Source organism: Pipra filicauda, unplaced genomic scaffold, assembly GCF_003945595.2.
Source record: "Pipra filicauda isolate LSUMZ 115617 unplaced genomic scaffold, ASM394559v2 scaffold690_size370485_pilon, whole genome shotgun sequence".
Classification (NCBI taxonomy): Eukaryota; Metazoa; Chordata; class Aves; order Passeriformes; family Pipridae; genus Pipra; species Pipra filicauda.
Genome location: NW_024104854.1, coordinates 20,291 through 38,709, shown reverse-complemented (window position 1 = coordinate 38,709; position 18,419 = coordinate 20,291). Strand labels below are relative to the sequence as shown.

General features: G+C 54.8%; 1 protein-coding gene across 5 annotated transcripts in view; it reads right to left on the bottom strand.

Annotated features, from left to right (window-relative positions):
* Nucleotides 1-16,977, bottom strand: part of MAPK4 (mitogen-activated protein kinase 4) — a 45,671-nt gene extending 28,694 nt beyond the window's left edge. For 3 of the 5 annotated variants that reach the window (XM_039388847.1, XM_039388849.1, XM_039388850.1), the window contains exon 1: nt 16,908-16,977. The gene's annotated coding sequence lies outside the window, so the exon portion shown is untranslated. Of the gene's footprint in view, nt 1-15,469; nt 16,301-16,907 lie in introns of those variants that run through there. The other 2 variants (XM_039388848.1, XM_027749424.2) reach the window with 2 other exon arrangements.
* Between the last annotated feature and the right edge of the window lie 1,442 nt (nt 16,978-18,419).

The following is an 18,419-nucleotide window of genomic DNA, read 5'->3' as shown; positions in this document are numbered from 1 at the left end:
TGTCCTCAGCCAGAGACACCCTGCTCTGGCACTCCAAAAATCACCACAGGCCTGTGCACACACTGGGAAGTTTGGGATCTATCCTGCCCTGACAACCCAGCTGTACCAAATAGCAGCCATGGGACAGGCTCAGGAGTGGACCATAAAAATAGTACTTATCAGATGTTTTTGATACCAGGATCCAAGCAGAAACTCATTGAGAAGTCGAGCAGAGATGCCACCACCTAGAAGCCAGAAGGCACCAAGCAGCATTGTCACAGGAGGAAGGTAAAATCTCCATGAGCCTGTGGGAAAAGCCAGAGGGAAAAGGCAAAACCCACAAGGAAACAGCACAAGAACACTCCAGAGTCCTGGCCTGAACAGCGGTAAAACACACGAGTTCCCCATGCACAGCCCTGTACCATAAGTGAGTGGAGCAGCATCACCCATCACTGAAAAAGCAGTTTTCAGCACCTCTGCTGCCCAAACCTCTCTCAGGAAAACAGGAATTTTCCTTCTTAGCAGCTAGGGCACTTGTGGACAGGCCAAATTACGCTGAGGGGAAAAGGAAAAAAAAAAACCAGAAAAAAGAGAGAGAAAGAAAAATCAGACAATGCTCATTAGTTCACAGAAAAGAACAGAAAACAAAGAAGAACTTGCTGACACTCGCAGGGATTTTAAGCAGTGTGGGAAAGCCTCCCGTCCGTCCCTGACCTGCTGGTCGTGGCCAGTCAGCCGTGGAGGGGACAGAGCCGGGACGTGGGGAAGGGCCTCGCTTCCCAGCGGGACCCAGCGCGTGGAACCGCTCCGGGCTCGGCCGCCCGCGGCCAGACAGCACCCAGACAGTGCCTGAGCAAACACAGCCCCGGCACAGCGCTCCCACCCGCCCGGGAGCCTCCGTCCCACACCGGGAGCTTCCATCCCGCACCAGGAGCTTCCATCCCACACCAGGAGCCTCCATCCCGCACCGGGAGCTTCCATCCCGCACCAGGAGCTTCCATCCCACACCAGGAGCCTCCATCCCACAGCGGGAGCTTCCATCCCGCACCAGGAGCTTCCATCCCGCACCAGGAGCCTCCATCCCACACCGGGAGCTTCCATCCCGCACCAGGAGCTTCCATCCCACACCGGGAGCTTCCATCCCACAGCGGGAGCTTCCATCCCACAGCGGGAGCTTCCATCCCGCACCGGGAGCTTCCATCCTGCACCAGGAGCTTCCATCCCACATTAGGAGCTTCCACCCCACACCGGGAGCTTCCATCCTGCACCGGGAGCTTCCATCCCGCACCAGGAGCTTCCATCCCACACCAGGAGCTTCCATCCCACACCAGGAGCCTCCATCCCGCACCGGGAGCCTCCATCCCGCACCGGGAGCTTCCATCCCGCACCAGGAGCCTCCATCCCACACCAGGAGCCTCCATCCCACACCAGGAGCTTCCATCCCACATTAGGAGCTTCCATCCCACACCGGGAGCTTCCATCCCGCACCAGGAGCTTCCATCCCGCACCGGGAGCCTCCATCCCGCACCGGGAGCTTCCATCCCGCACCAGGAGCCTCCATCCCACACCAGGAGCCTCCATCCCACATTAGGAGCTTCCATCCTGCACTGGGAGCTTCCATTCCTCTCCAGGAGCCTCCATCCCACATTAGGAGCCTCCATCCCACATTAGGAGCTTCCATTCCTCACTGGGAGCCTCCATCTTGCACCAGGAGCCTCCATCCCGTATTAGGAGCTTCCATCCCACATTATGAGCTTCCATCCCGCACAGGAGCCTCCATCCTGTACCAGGAGCCTCCATCCCTCACTGGGAGCCTCCATCCCACACCAGGAGCCTCCATCCTGCACTGGGAGCCTCCATCCCACATTAGGAGCTTCCATCCCACACCAGGAGCCTCCATCCCACACCGGAAGCCTCCATCCCACACTGGGAGCCTCCATCCCGCACCGAGAGCCTCCATCCCACATTAGGAGCTTCCATCCCACACCAGGAGCCTCCATCCCGCACCGGGAGCCTCCATCCTGCACCAGGAGCCTCCAGCCTGCACTGGGAGCCTCCACCCCACATTAGGAGCCTCCATCCCACATTAGGAGCTTCCATCCTGCACCGGGAGCTTCCATCCTGCACTGGGAGCCTCCATCCCACATCAGGAGCCTCCATCCTACATTAGGAGCTTCCATCCCTCACCAGGAGCCTCCATCCTGCTCCCTCCTCGGCCCCAGCCCTGCCAGCTGCTGCTTTCGAGCCACACAAGGGCTTTTTGGTGGCTGACAGCACAGTTGATTTAACACCAGTGGAATTATCTCCGTTACCAAAATAAAGCAGATCCTGGAACGGATGACTCAAAAGGCCTCTCCCCAAGCCGTAAATCAGAGCAGAAACGCGGCACCTCGCTGGGGCAAAGCACTTTGCCCTTTCAGTTTGGCACCTGCGGTCTTTTTTTTCCCTAGAAAAAGAAGAGACGAGAAATCCAACCTGTGCCAGCACTTTGTTGGAAAGCTGAGCCTTTCCTCCCCAGGACTGCCATGGCTCAGGACTCTGCCTGTGTTATCACTGGAGGGGCTGGACCAAGACAAGCAAAAGCAGGATGGTTATTTAAAAAAAAAAAAAATTAAAAAAATACAGTAACAGCCCTAGAGGGTTTTTTTTTTTTTATTGTTGCTGAGGAGACTGCACCAGGAATTTGCCCCAGAGGAGGTATGTGCAGCATGTGCCAGCAGGGAAATGGCAGAGCAACTGCTCCAACCCTCCACAGGCCCCAAGAGATAGGTATCTCTGCAAGAGAGAGCCTGATGTCCTCTCAAAACACCGCACTGGGATATCCCAAAAGTGCTTGCACTTGTGTCTCCCAGAGCTGGCCTGTAACCTCCCCCTTAATCCTTCTGGTGACAAATCTCATCCAGTTTATTCTGGGGGACGGGGCCCTGCGGATCTGCACGCTCAGCTTGGGCAAACCATGAAGACGGGCTCCATGGAGAGGAGAAAAACCTGCGTTTGTCTGCACAAACCCCTTGGCAAAGGGTTTCCACCCTCACTCCTCCCAGTGCAGTCCCACAGCGATGGCAGCGTACTGAGGGCCGGCAAAGCTGCGCGGGGAGGAGGCTTAACCTGTCCCCCCAGGCAGAAACATCCCCCCACACCCCTCTCTTCCCCATCAGCAACACTGGGGGCCTGGGGGAGCTGCACCTCCACCACCTCAGGAGGAGGAGGGCGATGGCAGACATTGCCAGAATAATGCTCCCCCCAGGGCTCCAGACCAAGGGGCAAGGCCACTGAGCAGGGCCAGACCGAGCACACAGAGACCTGTAACCCACCCTAAACAGCCCTGGCTGTTCAGACCTCGAGGAGAACTAATCATACATCAAGGAGACTGCCCAAGTGCAGCACGGCACCATAAGCTTTGTGATATTCAACCACTGTTGGACCAGCCCTTGATCCAAGTCCACAGAGGCTTAGGAAGCAACGTCTCCTGGAAGATGCACATCTCTGAGGGCAGGTCTGAGCCATCCTGCAAGCCCAAACTGCTTCACTGCTCCTACAGACACAAGCCCTCCCTCACGCTCAGGTCTCTGTGCAGGGTGCACATCTCTGTCCCCCAGCCAGCCCCACACATCCCACCTGCCTGGGGGAGCGAGGCAGGTCCTTCCCAAAGCTGGGAAGGATCACTCAGCATCCCACTATTCCGCCTTTTTCTTGGTCTGACTCCATAAAGAGCAGGGCACAAGGTCCCACGCCCCCAAAGAGAGGCTGGAGACCAGGAATCCCACGCTATAAGCTTCCCACAGCAAAGCTTCTCCTCATCTACCCTGGGAAAAAGGTCTCTGCTGTTTTACTGCTTCCCAGTGATTTTGGGAGACCCTGGTGTGCAGCCATGGGATGCCAGCAAGGCTGAAAGCCAGCGGCAGAAATGTGCCAGCACCTTCAGAAACAATGCAGGGCATTTCCTAGAGAATTAAAACCAAAAATACTATAAATCCTGCTCCTAAAACACAGACCAAACAAACCCAGAACACACTCCCAGTGACTTTTAGCCACCCAGATAATAGATGGGGAATAAAAGGCTTTGCTGGACCACTGCTAAAGCTTGCTGTCAGTATAATCACCTACTACTATAATGAGATTACATGGATTAGCTGTATTTTAAGGAAACGTCAATGAACTGGACAGCCTTCCTAGGCAGGTTTTCAGAGCTGCACAGAATAATGCCGGAAAGACATCAAACCAGGAGGCTATTTTTAGGAAGCACTCCTCTAAACAACCCAGGTGGAGAGAGACAGCGAGGCAGCAGAGGTGTGCTAATGCAGGCAGGAGCTGAATGAACGAGCGGTGCAGGGAGAAACAGATTCATCCCCCGGTCTCCCTTGGCCGAGCTGCACAAGAAATTAATTGAGCCAGACCCGAGCTTGCATTCCTCCCATGCTGTGCTGTGAAATGGACTCAAATGTTGGAATGAGCAGCACAGGACACACTGTGCTAAGGGAGGGAAGCGTGAGGCCAGGATGAATGACCCAGGATGAATGTGCTGGGGTTTGTGCCCAGTGCCCTCGGGGAAACCTGCACTCCCAGAGGGGACAAGCCCCCAGGGGGCTGCAGACAGAGTTATTTCCCAGGAAAACATCCCCAGAATAAGCCTGAAATTAGACTTCATTATCATCATGGCATCCATCACCACGTGGGACCCAGCAGGGGATGCAGTTCACTGGGCTTGCCCAGCACTTGGATGAATAGGTTTGCTTTACAGTCACCACACTCGTGCTCAGAAAGCCCAGAGCTCTCATGTACTCTCTCTCATTTTCTCCCAACAGCACTCAAGATTTAAGAGGAACTCCCAGAGAATCCGTTGGGTTTTTTTTTTCCATTGCTTTTTGTCCTTGGAGCTTACTTCTGCAAAATACCCGTCAACCATCCAAAATAAACCGGACACTGCACTGCCCAAAGTCCTTTAGTCTTCCAGGGTGGATCCAACCTGGAGCCCTGGGAACTGCAGCCTGGGTGTTTTGCTCCCCGTGTTCCATCCAGCCGTACCCCTGTGCCTTCTCTCTCGTGGTGACTCAGCCAGGGCTCGTGAATAAAACCCAATCAGGGATTTAACATCAGAGCAGCACAGCAAAAGGATGGCCCCCACCCCAGGCAGCTCACAGCCTGGGATCTTTAGCTCCCACCATGGTGAAGCTACAAAAATAACCCGTTAAAAAGCCACTTTAATTGCCTTGCCAGCGGTTTGCGCAAACCCCAGCTAACACTTGAGGTAAAAACAAATTAAAAGCCTTAAACAGCAAATTCTCTTTCATTCCTCCCACTTTTACCCTTACATTTTAACGGGGTCGTGGTGAGGGTGGGGAAAACAGATCCAGCCAGTCCTCCAGTTCCTCTGGGACAAGGACCAGGCTCAGTTCTGCTGGGTTTGCTCCGCCACGGCAGGCACCCGGTGTGTTTTGGGGCACAAGCTGCTGCCTAGGCACAGTTAAGACACTTGTGAAGTTGATATCCTTCATGCCAAGATGAGCCTTAACCAGGATCAGAAAATTTAGAGGGTGCAGCCATGTACCATAGCCCTGTGAGGTTCTGCTCTGTCCCACGTGGGGACTGTGCTCCTGAGAGAGCGCAGAATCCCAGAAGATAAGGGGCTGATGAGTATGTCCCAAACACCAACAGCCAGGTGGCTGCTGAACTAACCAAGGATTGTTGGGAATAACAGCCAAGGATTGTTGGGAATAACAGCCAAGGATTGTTGGGAATAACCAAGGATTGCTGGTAATAATTGAGAAAGACCAGGATGAGGCTGGAGAAGGGGCCATGCAGAGGAAGGGCAGCACTTTTATGGGACAAACACCCTTGTTCTAGTTCCTGGAGATCAGCACGACACAGGAATGAGGCCAAGAAGTTGATATGGACTGTAGGGGAATCAAGACCACTCAAGACTCCGAAGGCCTCTGAACCATTCCCAGAAAGGTGTGAGAGACTTGCATAAAAAGCCAGGAACTTCTCCCCACGAACGGGAAAACTTCTCTAAAGTGGTGCCCCCACCAAACCCAGGCAGCGCCCACAGGACCCTGGATATCCCATCAGCTGGATCAACCATCAGCCCAGCCAGGGCTGGTGATTTTTTTTTCTCTCTCTTTCTTCCTTTCTCTCTCTCCTCCTCTTCAACTCATCCCCTTTCACCCCACCCCTTTATCCAAACCCACTGCTGTGTGCTCATGCCATGAGGCCAGGACCAACACACCAATTCCCAGGCCGAGCGAGTAACTTCCCAGTAAAACTTTTGTGAGCTTTTTTTCAGACCCTCCGATTTTTGCCGTTCCTCTCAGCCACGAGCACCTACAAACCCTGGATGCCCCCTTCCCCTGAGGGGTGGGGTGTCACACGCAGCACTTTGTGTCCAAGCCGATCACAGCCCGGGAGGAGAAATGTCCCACCAACACACCTCTGGTGGAAAAAAACAGACACGAGCTGGAGGTGAACACAGGTATCAAAGCCCGAACAGCACCTTGCAGGAGCACAGGGAGAGCACTGCCTGCTGCACAAGGATTGTGTGAACCAGGCATGATCCTGCCTCTGGGGTGCCCAGAAGAGAGGGAGGGGAGGGAGACAGCAGCTCCACAGCAAAACTGGGAGGCTGAGAAGGTTTGGGCTGGTTTGCTCTGTTTTCAGGCCTGATGCAGGGCTAGAGCAATGCAGTTAAGGTCCTCTGCACCAGCCCGGGCTCTAGGCCCCCAGGGCCCAGCATCTGCCTGAATATTGCTCTGAAACACCCCCTCTGCTCTGCCCAGGGCTGTGAAAGAGTGATCAGGATGGAGCAATTTCACAGCCTTAATCCTTTCCTTCACTTTTGGCTCCAGTGGGCGGCAAGATAACCATTTTACAAAAGCAATCATGCCAAGAAAACCTGGCTGAGTGGTTTGGTTTGTAAAGACTCGAGCCTCGGAGACTCCCCCTTCAATCTCTACTGCTCACAAAAATGCTTATGTTCCTGAAGCATTTTGCAGCTCTTACAGCACTTCGCTGGGATAAAGAAGAGCTGACACACATGTTGTGGCAATAAAGATTATTTTTGCTGTCTGAGTCGTAGCAGGCACACGAGATTTATTCAGATAAAAGAGGTCAGAGCAGGAAATGAGCTTAGATTCCAGGCTGTGAGTCCAAATCACCGGGAGATTTGGTGACTCCACGGAAGGGGGGGGGGGGGACACGGGTACCCTGCGCCCCCAGCAAGGGATGTTCTGTGTTTGGCATCACCCTCACGCCCTTCCCAGGGTCTGCAGGGCTGTCTGGCCTCCTCAGCCTCATGGCACCAGTGAAACAAAAACGGGTGAGAGCAGCACAGGTACCAATCCACACTTTTCCAGGGGGAAAAAGAGATTTTCCAGACTTTGCCCTGACAGCTGCTGCGTTAATCCCGCGACTGCGCCTGGGACCTGCTGAAACACACGTTTCCACGCACTGAAAAGATGTTGCAAGTATTATAACCGGAATTTCCTCCAAGCTGCTCCTCTTTTCTTCACAACACGCTCTCTCGGCCCATTTTGCTGCCTTTGAAGAGCAGACAGCAATTAGCTTTTCAGCTCAGAGATATGTGATTTTTTTTTTTTCATTCTCAGTCCTGTCTTTAACACGGGAGATCTCGGCATTTCTAATGACTCTAAGAGACCAGGACTGTAAAAGCCTTTCCCAAAAGCAGATTTGCCTCTCTGCTCTCCAAACAACACAAGATAAGGAGGCCCTTTAAGTGCTCTGATCAAACTCCAGCACCTTCAGTGCCACTAACGGGTCTTGTTTGTGTCTGCACCACCCTCATCCTTTCCCTGCAGCACTTACATTCTGTTAATTAGTTGGTATTTACCAAAAACCCGCTTGTGTGTCACCTGCCTGGAGGTGAGCAGTGATGCCACTGGAGCCGGAGGGACACACAGATGGCACAGGCACCTGTCACATGCCCCACATCAAACAGGTATTTTGGGAGCAGGTGCAGCCACCTCGTTACCCTCAGCATTTTTGCTTCCTTTTCAAACAAGCAGAACGTGCCTCTGTGTCTAAAAACAAGGGCAGGTCAGACTCGAGTGAAGCTGAAACGTGAGACAAGTCAAAAAGTCGGCCATATATCAAACACTGATATTTTCTGGCAAACGTAAAGCCCGTCAAGGTGCCCTCTGAGACTTCCCTGCCCCTCACCCGAGCAGAAAGGAGACGACTCAGAGGAGATGGCACCGTGCTTGTCGCGATCCTCTCACGGCCACCACTTACGGCTCGAGATTTGTTTTTCTGAAAGAGTCTCATCAAATTTCCCATCTCCTTGATTCTGTTACCACAGAGTCCAAAACCGACCTCGGGTGTGAGCAAATACAGGAGGAAAGAAGAGAAACGTTCAATTCTGCATTAAACTGCGTCCCACTGAAGTTAAGCAAATGGTGGCACAGGCGTGAAGGAGGGAAGAACACGTTCCAGCTCCTGTTGGGTGCAGCTGGATGCACATCTGCCCCAGTCCTGCAGCATCCCTTTCAGCCTACAGCAACTCCATGAGCTACAAGACCTGACTCTCTCCATCCCACAGGCACTTCTGCTTCACAGGGTTTCCTTTTTTGGTTCCCCCAGGAAGAGATCCCGGCCACCCATTCCCTGCTCCCAGCTTTCCTCAGCAAGAGGACAAGCCTTGCCAGCCTTCACGGATACAGCAGCAGCCTGCTCCATCCTTACTGCCTTATCAAAAGCACGTCATTATTTCTAATTTATGGCATTTCTGCATTTATGACCATGCTCAGCCGGGGAGATGTGGGAGGAAACTAAGGCTGTCCTGCTCATTTCAGGCTCTGCCTTTCTGAAGTCGATATGACCTCAAATTTAAAAAAAAAAAAAAAAGAAAACAAACAAACAAAAACCATGGAGAAATGAGAATTCCCAGAAATTAAATAACTGCAATTCTTAAAAAAAAATAAATTACCTGAAATGTTCTCTGGGTCAGATTCACTTCTTGTAAGAGAGATGCAAGACAGTAATGGAATTATAGAATGGTTTGGGCTGGAAGGGACCGTCAAAGATCATCTCATTCCACCCCCCTGCCATGGGCAGGGACACCTTCCACTAGCCCAGGTTGCTCCAAGCCCCGTCCAACCTGGCCTTGGACACTTCCAGGGATCCAGGGGCAGCCACAGCTTCTCTGGACAACCTGTGCCAGGGCCTCACCACCCTCACAGCCAGGAATTCCTTCCCCATATCCCATCTAACCCTGCCCTCTGGCAGTGGGAAGCCATTGCCCCTTGCCCTGTCCCTCCATCCCTTGTCCCAGGTCCCTCTCCAGCTCTCCTGGAGCCCCTTTAGGCCCTGGAAGGGGCTCTCAGGTCTCCCTGGATCCTTCTCTTCTCCAGGTGAACACCCCTAGGTCTTGGCCTGTCCTCTGATCATTTTTGTGTCCCTCCTCTGACAGAGGATTCGCTCCTGTTCACACATCAGGAGCTCCAGCACACCTGTGACGGGATGTGATGAAGTTCCACGCCCCCAGAGACACAGCTCAGGTCCCGGGATCACCCTCCCGGGCTCAGGTGTAGACCCTTCCCCACCCAGCCATCCCACCACCACCCTTTGGGTGCAACGTGGGCATTTGGCCCCTTCAACCCTGAAACCAAACCAGGAGCACACCAACCTCTCAGGACACCCATGGGGAGCGGGGAGAAGAGCCCAGCACTCAACCCAGTCCCAGTATTTCAAGCTGCAATACTGACAGAAAGGCAAAGACACTTCTTTTTTTTTTTTTTTTCTCATCCCATTCTCCTTGATCTCATTTTAATTGGAACCGGTCCCAGCTCAATCAGATCCTGAGAAGCCCAGCACCTACTCTCTGTCCTTGAAGTCATTTAAAGCCAGGACCTATTTCCACGCTGGCGTTTCCAGCCCTGCCCCCTCACAGCAGGCAAAGGGTTTAATTTACCTCTACCCAAAGGCATTTTCTCATAGTTCGGAACTTTCCATATTTCACAGGGCAGGGCAGGGGGAGTTAATGGAGCACAGAGCCCCAGCAAGGAGCTGGGTACAACTGGTGCTGTGACAGCAGGTACAGGATGATATTCCACCCTGACCCCAACCAAACACAGTCCTGCCTCCCCTCCTCCATAAACCCACACGGTTTGGGGCTGGGAACACCCTCAGCTCCTCTCAGAGGGATCACAGACACCCAAGTGAGAGATGGGGAAGGTGGAACAACTCCTTCCTGAAAGGCTCATGCCTCCATAGCTGGTATTCTGCATTTTCCCAGCCCCACCTCACTTTTGGGCAGGAACAAGCCTCTCTGAGAGTCCGGAGATGATCTGCACAGTTTCCTTTAGGAAGGGATTTTGGGAGAAGGGCTTAGGAAGCCTCCAGTCGGTACTCCAGCCTTTACTCTGAAACACGAAATTTGATTGGCCCTTTTATCTTAGTTTACATAGCTGACTGTTGCAGGTGCATCAGTTACCATGGAATTAACACTGCTGTAAAAACCAGGTGTAGCCAAGAATTAAATCGTGCAAACAATCCGAGCAGCTGGGACAGATGGACACCCAAGGTATCAGCCTAGGGGATTGTTTGCTCTCCCTCGAATCCAGAGGAGTCCTAACACGAAGCTGAGGCACAGCCAGGTCACTTCCTCGGGAAATCATAAGGACTCGGGGTCTCCCATCACTCAGCCTGGGAAGTAAAACCACGGGTCAGGGCAGTTGGTTTTTATTTACCAGCAGTTCACAGCAGGTGAGGACAGCACCTGGGTGCAAGAGGAGACGCACGACTAAGGACACAAGGGCAGGACGCAGGTTTCCAGGCAGACCCAGCCCGGATCCCGGGAGGGGACCGCCCTGCCCGCAGGGAGCGGCTGCGCAGCCGGAACGATGCGGGAGCATCCCCGCGGTGACCCGGCAGGCAGGCACACACCGGGCACTGCCGCTCACGCGGACACGGGCACTCTGAGGAGCTCCTTCCCCAGGTTCCCCCGCTCCTTCCCTTCCTCCCAGGAACGCCCCGAGGATAAGCAGGAGCCGCGTAGCTCTGGGCTGCGGCAGCGGCGTGGGCTGGGCGGCTTCCTACGGAGATGACTGTTGTGTATAATATAGAAACTGAGCTGCTTGTTCCAAGCACAACCACGCCGGCTGCTTTTTAAAGACAGGCTCAGCTTGGGTGGAAAGTGCTGCAGGAACACGCAGCGTTATTTCCTCCCGCAGCCTCCAAGCCAGGGGAGGTTTTCAGGAGCCGAGATTTGGGAGCTTGTTCCGCTCCTGACTCGGCTCCGGTGACAGGGGGTGACGGCAAGGTCACCCTGCCACCTTCCAGCGGGGCTAAAATCGGCTCCTGTAAATCCTCACATGCAATTCTGCCTGGAAAGCCCTCAAAGCAGATCACTGTTTAATCTTGCTCTAGCACTGACCAGGCTTCCCGGTGCCAAGCCTGGGCTGCACCAGTCGGCACCGTGCCCGCTTGGGAGAGCACAACTGGTGAGGTCTGGAGGGTGTAGTGGTCATTCGGGACAGGAGCATGAGGACACTGAGGCACAAGACTCGGTGTTGAGTGTGTCAAAATAATTCACCCATGGGGAGTGTGTGATTTCCTTCTGCAGTGGTGCCAAAGACGTTCAAAGACCATTTGTCGGGTGTTTGCCAGGTGTTTGCCAGCCACAAGCACCGGATCTCGCTCTCCCCAAGGAGGACAACATCTTGCCACTATTCATCACCTCCGTACGCCCAGAGGGGCAAATAAAAATGCCACAATGCAAACAACTAATAGATAATCAACACCGAAGCCAAGGAGCACACCAGTAGGTCTTTTGGATGATAAGTCACTGCTGGCACACGGGAGCAGGTCACACATTTCAGTGTTAATTGCCCATGGAGTAGCAGCAGGTTTATGTGACAAGGATGAAGCCAAAATGAAGTGCCATGTCTAATGCAAGTCTTCTTCTATTATAGTTTCTTTCTGTTTCCCTGCTAGTCACAGAAACATGCCCAAAATAATGGCAGCAGTGTCTAAATTTGAAAGGGCAAATTTCACAAAGCCCAAAGCAGCTGTTGGCATCACTGAGAGTAAGGGAGCCGCTTAAAGCTTCCACCAAAAAACTCCAGAAGTTACAAACACGGAGAAGCAGCAGGATTTAAACAATGAAAATGCCATTCTGGCAAAAAATGAGATGTGGAAAATGCATGGAAACGTGATCTTTCTAGGCACAGAAAAGGAGAAAGAAACGGCACTGGAAAAGAAATGTCCAAGGTCGGTGACTGATGAGAACCTCTAAAAGAATCCATTAAATCTCTACAGCCAACAGAATTAATTGTAAAATAAGGCACTTTTAAAGCATGCTAGGAATAGAGAATTAGATAGCTGCCAGATTCACTATTAGGCACCATCAGTAAAACTGGAAGCGAGCGTTGTGCTGCGATGGGATAAAACAGTTACCGAAGAGGATGAGAGAAACCCAGCCTACAGATTAACCGTGTGCACCCCGTTGTGCAAAACAGGGTCTTTCCCAACAACCTCCCGTGCAACCTGCCTTAAAGCCCCTTAAAACCCCCTTAATGACAGGAATTTCAGTACTGAGGAACGTCTGCCAAAATAAAGCATTTTAAAACCAACCACCGAAACTCAGAAACTTTGTTTAGCCACAGTATTTAGGTGAAAGGTGGGAGCAGCAGGCAACCCGGGGTCAGCTCCAGCTACAACAGCAGGACAGGAATTTCAGGTAAATACACGAACCGGAGACTAAAAATACAATTCCTATCAGCCAGCTGAATTTCCTGGAATTAGCTCTATTTAGAAGAGTTATTATCTATCTAAAAGACATTATTACTGCCTCGACCCAGCGTTTGCCCGTGTTCCAGCTCAGAATATTCTGTGATTCTCCAGGGCACGTAATATTTTGAGGATGAATCTCGCAGCAGGTGTAACCAACTCCACGCACGTTAGGTGTGTGCTGGTACAGCCCCCAGTGTGGCTGCTGGTAAGTGAGATCAGAGAGGGAAAACAGCACCAAAGCACCGTCTTTTGGGATTTCTGTCGCTGCTCAGTCTCATCTGCGATTCCTTCTGGGGGATTATACTAAACACAAATCTGTAACACAAGAAAACCCGCAGTAACTAAAGGATGGCTTGCTGATGACACAGTTGCATGAAGACCTAAATCAGCTCAGTGGATGTCACAGTGGTCCAACAGACCATGTTTTCGTGTTGGAATGTAACACACAAGGCCAGGGAAGGGAACTCTGCCAGAGCCAGAAAAGCATTTGGGATGAGCGTGGGGCATCTCTTTTGCATAATGCATCGGAGCAAAGCCAAAGCAAAAGTAGGTCCTCGAAGGTGCCAATTTCCAATGGGAAATACATCCACAAAGAGTCAAAAAGCGAGCTCACACCTACACGTGGCACAGCCAAGGTCGTGGCTGCCTCCAGGCAGGGACCTGGGCAACGTGGTCACACCAGGGGCACCCCAAGGGTGGCCACAAAAAAAGGTACACGGCAGGAGCCTCTCGGCACCTTCAGACTCCCGAGGAGCAGGTGAAGAGGTGACCCGTCACTGCGGGCTGGGAGTGAGGAGTCACATTTGTGACAAGGACACAACAACACTCCCCCCCCTCCGCAAGTCAAAGCTAGCAAAGTTCAACCTTGAAATGAGATAGCATCTCTCCAGAGTGAGAGCAATTAAATGTTGGCACAAGGTAGGGGGGGGGGGGGGGGGGGGGGGGGGGGGGGGGGGGGGGGGGGGGGGGGGGGGGGAGGGAGGGGGTGGGACGACTCACCACTGCTCAGAGCCATTAACACAAAATTAACAGCCTGGTTTTTTAACCCAGACTTCTGTGTCTGCAGGAGGATGAGCTGCAAACGCTTCCCTGCAGTTGCATTTCTGCAGCACCTCTCCCCCACCTGGGGACGTGGAAAGTTTCAGAGGGGGTTTTTTTATGCTTCAAGAGAGTCCAGAGTGGCTGGGGAAGAGCAGGGTCATCCTAAAAAAGGGAAAGATCCAAGGCAAAAAGACGAAACCCCAAAGTTTGCAGGCACTGGGTGAGATTTATCTCACTTAAATTTAGACCTCTCGAACTCAGATATCCAAGTCACAACCAGCACCCTGAAAACCGTTTGCCTGCGCTGTGTATGAAGCTTTCCAAAGGGTGAAACGTTTCCCATCTGGGAGGTGCCTGTATCCCCCACTTGGTGAGGGGAAGCTCAGAACAGACGCTTTCAGATGCCCAAGCAAGGGCAGACAAACAGCATCTACTGAAACAGCTTCAACTGCGAGTTGCCTCATGCCACCTGCAAAATTGAGAGTTTAGTTCAGCTCATAACACCAGTTCTGGCGATTCTGCCCTGCTGCCCAGCACCCAGGAGCAGAAGGAGAAGCTAATCCAGCTCCTGGAGGCAGGTCTCCACGTCTCTGTTCTATGTGTAAAGAAAAGATAAACAGAGACCATCTGCATGGAGGACTCAACCTGGAGAGCTTGAGGGTGGCCAAGATGCTGGCAGCTCAACGTCCTTCTCTCTGAACAGGGGTTATTTGATTGGGATTGCAGATTTTATCAGTCCTCACAAACAGGGTGGGCTGCAGCTGGAGGAGGGAAGGACTGCTGTGAATCACAGTCACAGAATCGTTTTGCTTGGAAAAGCTCTCTAAGACCACGGAGTCCAAACATTAACCCAGCACTGCCCAGCCCACCACTAACCCGTGTCCCCAAGGGAGCCTGATCCTTTGCTTTGGCTCCAAGGCGAGGGCAGAAGCTCACAGAGATGGTCCTCCCAAGCACAGCGGAATCAACAGAACATGGATGATCGTGCCCCTTTACCCTCTCCTCCTCTGCAGGGAGGGGGAATGCTGATGTTCACCTGCTGGATGTGAGATTTTTCCTCAAAATATTCAGCATAAATCTAGCCCTTACTCCTGCAATATCCTCACTACAGTCGTGGTCTCCCTTTCCCTGCAGCCCTTCACCCACACACCTCCAGCTTGTCACCTTCAACCTGACAGACACCTGTCCAGCCAAAAGGAGGAAGGGCACTGCAAGTCTGAGTTGCAGATCTCAATCCCATGGTCCCCAGGCCTGGTTCTGCAGGAGGCTGGGCTCCTGCTGCAGACCAGGAGAGGGAAAAGCACTCCGTGTTTGCTGGGAAGTTCCCAGCGCCAGATAGGATTAGTCGTGTCTAATTAACTGTGAGGAGCAAGCAACACAGAGCCGAAAGCAGAGACAGAGACCCCCTCAGCAGCAGCCAGGCTTTGCATGTCCACTCCAAGCCGGCTGCTTCAACAAGAGAAGCCCCTGATATTGCACATCACCTTCACCAGCCGTGACATTCCCTGAGCACACAGATAAGACACAGGCAACAGAGGTACCTGAACACCTCCAACACCCAGAAAAGGCTGAGCTCAGGGTGCACACCAGGGGGACCCTCTGCCCTGATCAGCCCCACACCTCTGGGCTGGAGGCTGCATCCGGGCAGCTGTGTGGGGACAGCCCCCAGGGTTGGGTTTCCTCCCCCCCACTTTCTGGTACTCACACCACATCAGCCTGGGATGGATCTTCCCGAGGTGCTGTGTCTCCTGTCACGGCAGCCAGACACACCTTTCCCCGCACACCGAGCCTGTCTGATGCCATTGAAGCCTGGGCTGTCAGCACCTGCCACCTCCACCCGAGGGTCTGGCTCAGGTGAGAGTAAATAATGTGACCGGGAGCAAACGCAGCCTGCCTTGGATGGGGGGAGAGCGAGGGAAGCAGGTTTATTTCTCCAGACACAGGGAAGGGCTCCGGGGACCTGCTGGGCACGCTGACACGAGCTCAGCTGCAGGTTTACCTGTGCAAGCCCACCAGTCTGTATATATAGACACTTTGGGCACATACAGACACAGACAGACCCACAGGGCACATATAGACACATAGGGCATGTAGAGACACACAGAGCCTGTACAGACTCACAGGGCACAAAGAGACACACACAGAGCCTGTACAGACTCACAGGGAACATATAGACACATAGGGCATGTACAGACACACAGAGCCTGTACAGACTCACAGGGCACATACAGACACATACAGCATGGACAGACTCACAGGGCATGTACAGACACATAGACAAATAGGGCACATACAGATGTGTGGAGCCATGGGGCACATATAGACACACACGGCACATATAGACCCATAGAACACATACAGACACACAGTTCACACAGAGACACATAGAGCCCATATAGACACACAAGGCACGTATAGAGAGCACATACTGACACACAGAGCCCATATAGACCCCTAGAGCACACACAGACACACACAGAGCCCATATAGACCCCTAGAGCACATACAGACACATAGAGCCTGTATAGGTCCCTAGAGCACATACAGACACACAGAGCCCATATAGACCCGTAGAGCACATACAGATACATAGAGCCTGTATAGACCCCTAGAGCACACACAGACACACAGAGCCCGTATAGACCGCTGGAGCACACACAGACACACAGAGCCCGTATAGACCGCTGGAGCACACACAGACACACAGAGCCTGTATAGACCGCTGGAGCACACACAGACACACAGAGCCTGTATAGACCGCTGGAGCACACACAGACCCAATACAGCGCACAGACCCACGGGGCACGTACAGACACACAGACCCCGCACAGCCCCACCGGGCACACAAAGACCCACCGAGCCCGCACAGAGCCGGGCAGCAGCAATGCCTGTGCATCCACCCGCCCTCTCCGGCAGCGAGCCGGCACTCCCGCGGGTTCCCATCCCGGGGAGGGGGGTCTCGGGCACGCCCGGCTGAGCCGCGGCGAAGGACGAGGCGACACCGGCACCGCTCCCGACGGGCGGTCCCGCACGGGGGGCACGGACCCGCTCCCCCCCGCACCCGCACCCGCTCCCTCCCCGGTACCGCGCCCCGCGGGGCTCGGGGACAGCGCGGGCAGCGCCGGGGCCGCCGCCGCACTCACCCAGCGGGGCCGCTCCGCCGCACTCACCCAGCGGGGCCGCTCCGCCGCCGCTCCGCCATGGCCCGGCCGGCACCGGCACCGCGCCCGCCCCGCCTGACGTCACGCACCGGCCCCCGCCGCGCGGGGGCACCTGCGGGGGGCGGGACCGGGCGGGCGCTGCCCGACGGACCGGGGGGGCCGCGCAGAGGGACCCCCGGCCGGCACCCCCCTCGCCATCCCCGGGAGGAGCAGCCCCAGGCGTCCTGTCACCACCCCCTCTCCCCCGACATCCCTGGGAGGGGCAGCCCGAGGGGTCCGGGCGCCCCTCGCCATCCCCGGGAGGAGCCGCACTAAGATCCGGTCCCCCCTCGGCATCCCCAGGAGGAGCAGCCCGAGGGGTCCTGTCGCTCCTCGCCATCCCCGGGAGGAGCCGCCCCAAGGTCCGGTCCCACCTCGCCATCCCCGTGAGGATCTGCTAGAGGGGTCCTCCCCCCCCCGCCATCCCTAGGAGGAACGGCCCCAGGGGTCTGCTCCCTCCCCCCTCGCCATCCCCCAGAGCAGCCACCCCAGGGTCCGGTCCCCCCTCGCCATCCCCGTGAGGATCTGCTGGAGGGGTCCGCTCCCCTCCCCTCCCTCCCCCTCAGCCATCCCCAGGAGGAACGGCCCCAGGGGTCTGCTCCCTCCCCCCTCGCCATCCCCCGGAGGAGCCGCCCCAAGGTCCGGTGCCCCCCCACCATCCGTGGGAAGAGCCGGAAAGGTCCGGTCTCCCCCGACATCCCGGAGAGAAGCCGCCCCAAAGCCCGGGATACACCCCCGACATCTCCGGGAGGAGCCGCCAAAGCGGTCCGGTGCCCCCCGACATGCCCGGGAAAAGCAGGGAAGGTCCGGTCGTCGTCGTCCCCCCCCCCCCCCCCGCCCCGACATTCCCGGGAAAAGCCGCATGAGGGATCCGGTGTCCCCCCCGCCATCCCTCGGAGGAGCCGCCCAGAGGGGTCCGGCCCCCCATCCCCAGTCCCCATCCCCCGGAGGAGCCGCCCCAAGGTGCAGTGTCCCCCAACACCCCCGGGAGGAGCAGCCGGAGGGATCTGGTTCCCCTCTTCTTCCATAGCCCCTGCGAGGAGCCGAGGGAGGGGGACCCTACCTGGCCCCCACCTCAGGGTGTCTCTCACAGCGGAGGGGGGTGGGCTGGGGCAAACCCCCTCGCTCAGACCCTCCAGGGTGGGCTTTCTGCCCTTTCCCCTCCCTGGACCCAATGTGTATTTGCTTCTCAGCCTTAATGTTTGGGTTTCCAGGTCTGCACCAAGCCAGTGTCCCTGTGGGACCATTCCAGGTTACCCTGGAGCACAGCAGTGTCCTCGTGTCCCTCTGTTCCCGAGGTCTTCCCAATGGAGAAGGTGTAATGGATCACAGGTGAGGCAGCTGAGCTCCTCCCACCCACGAGTGGCTTGACCCACTGAGCAGCCTTAAAGGAAGAAAATTCGCTGTATGCTATATTTACAGTGTGAAAGAACAATTAAAGGAAGCTGCTTCAAC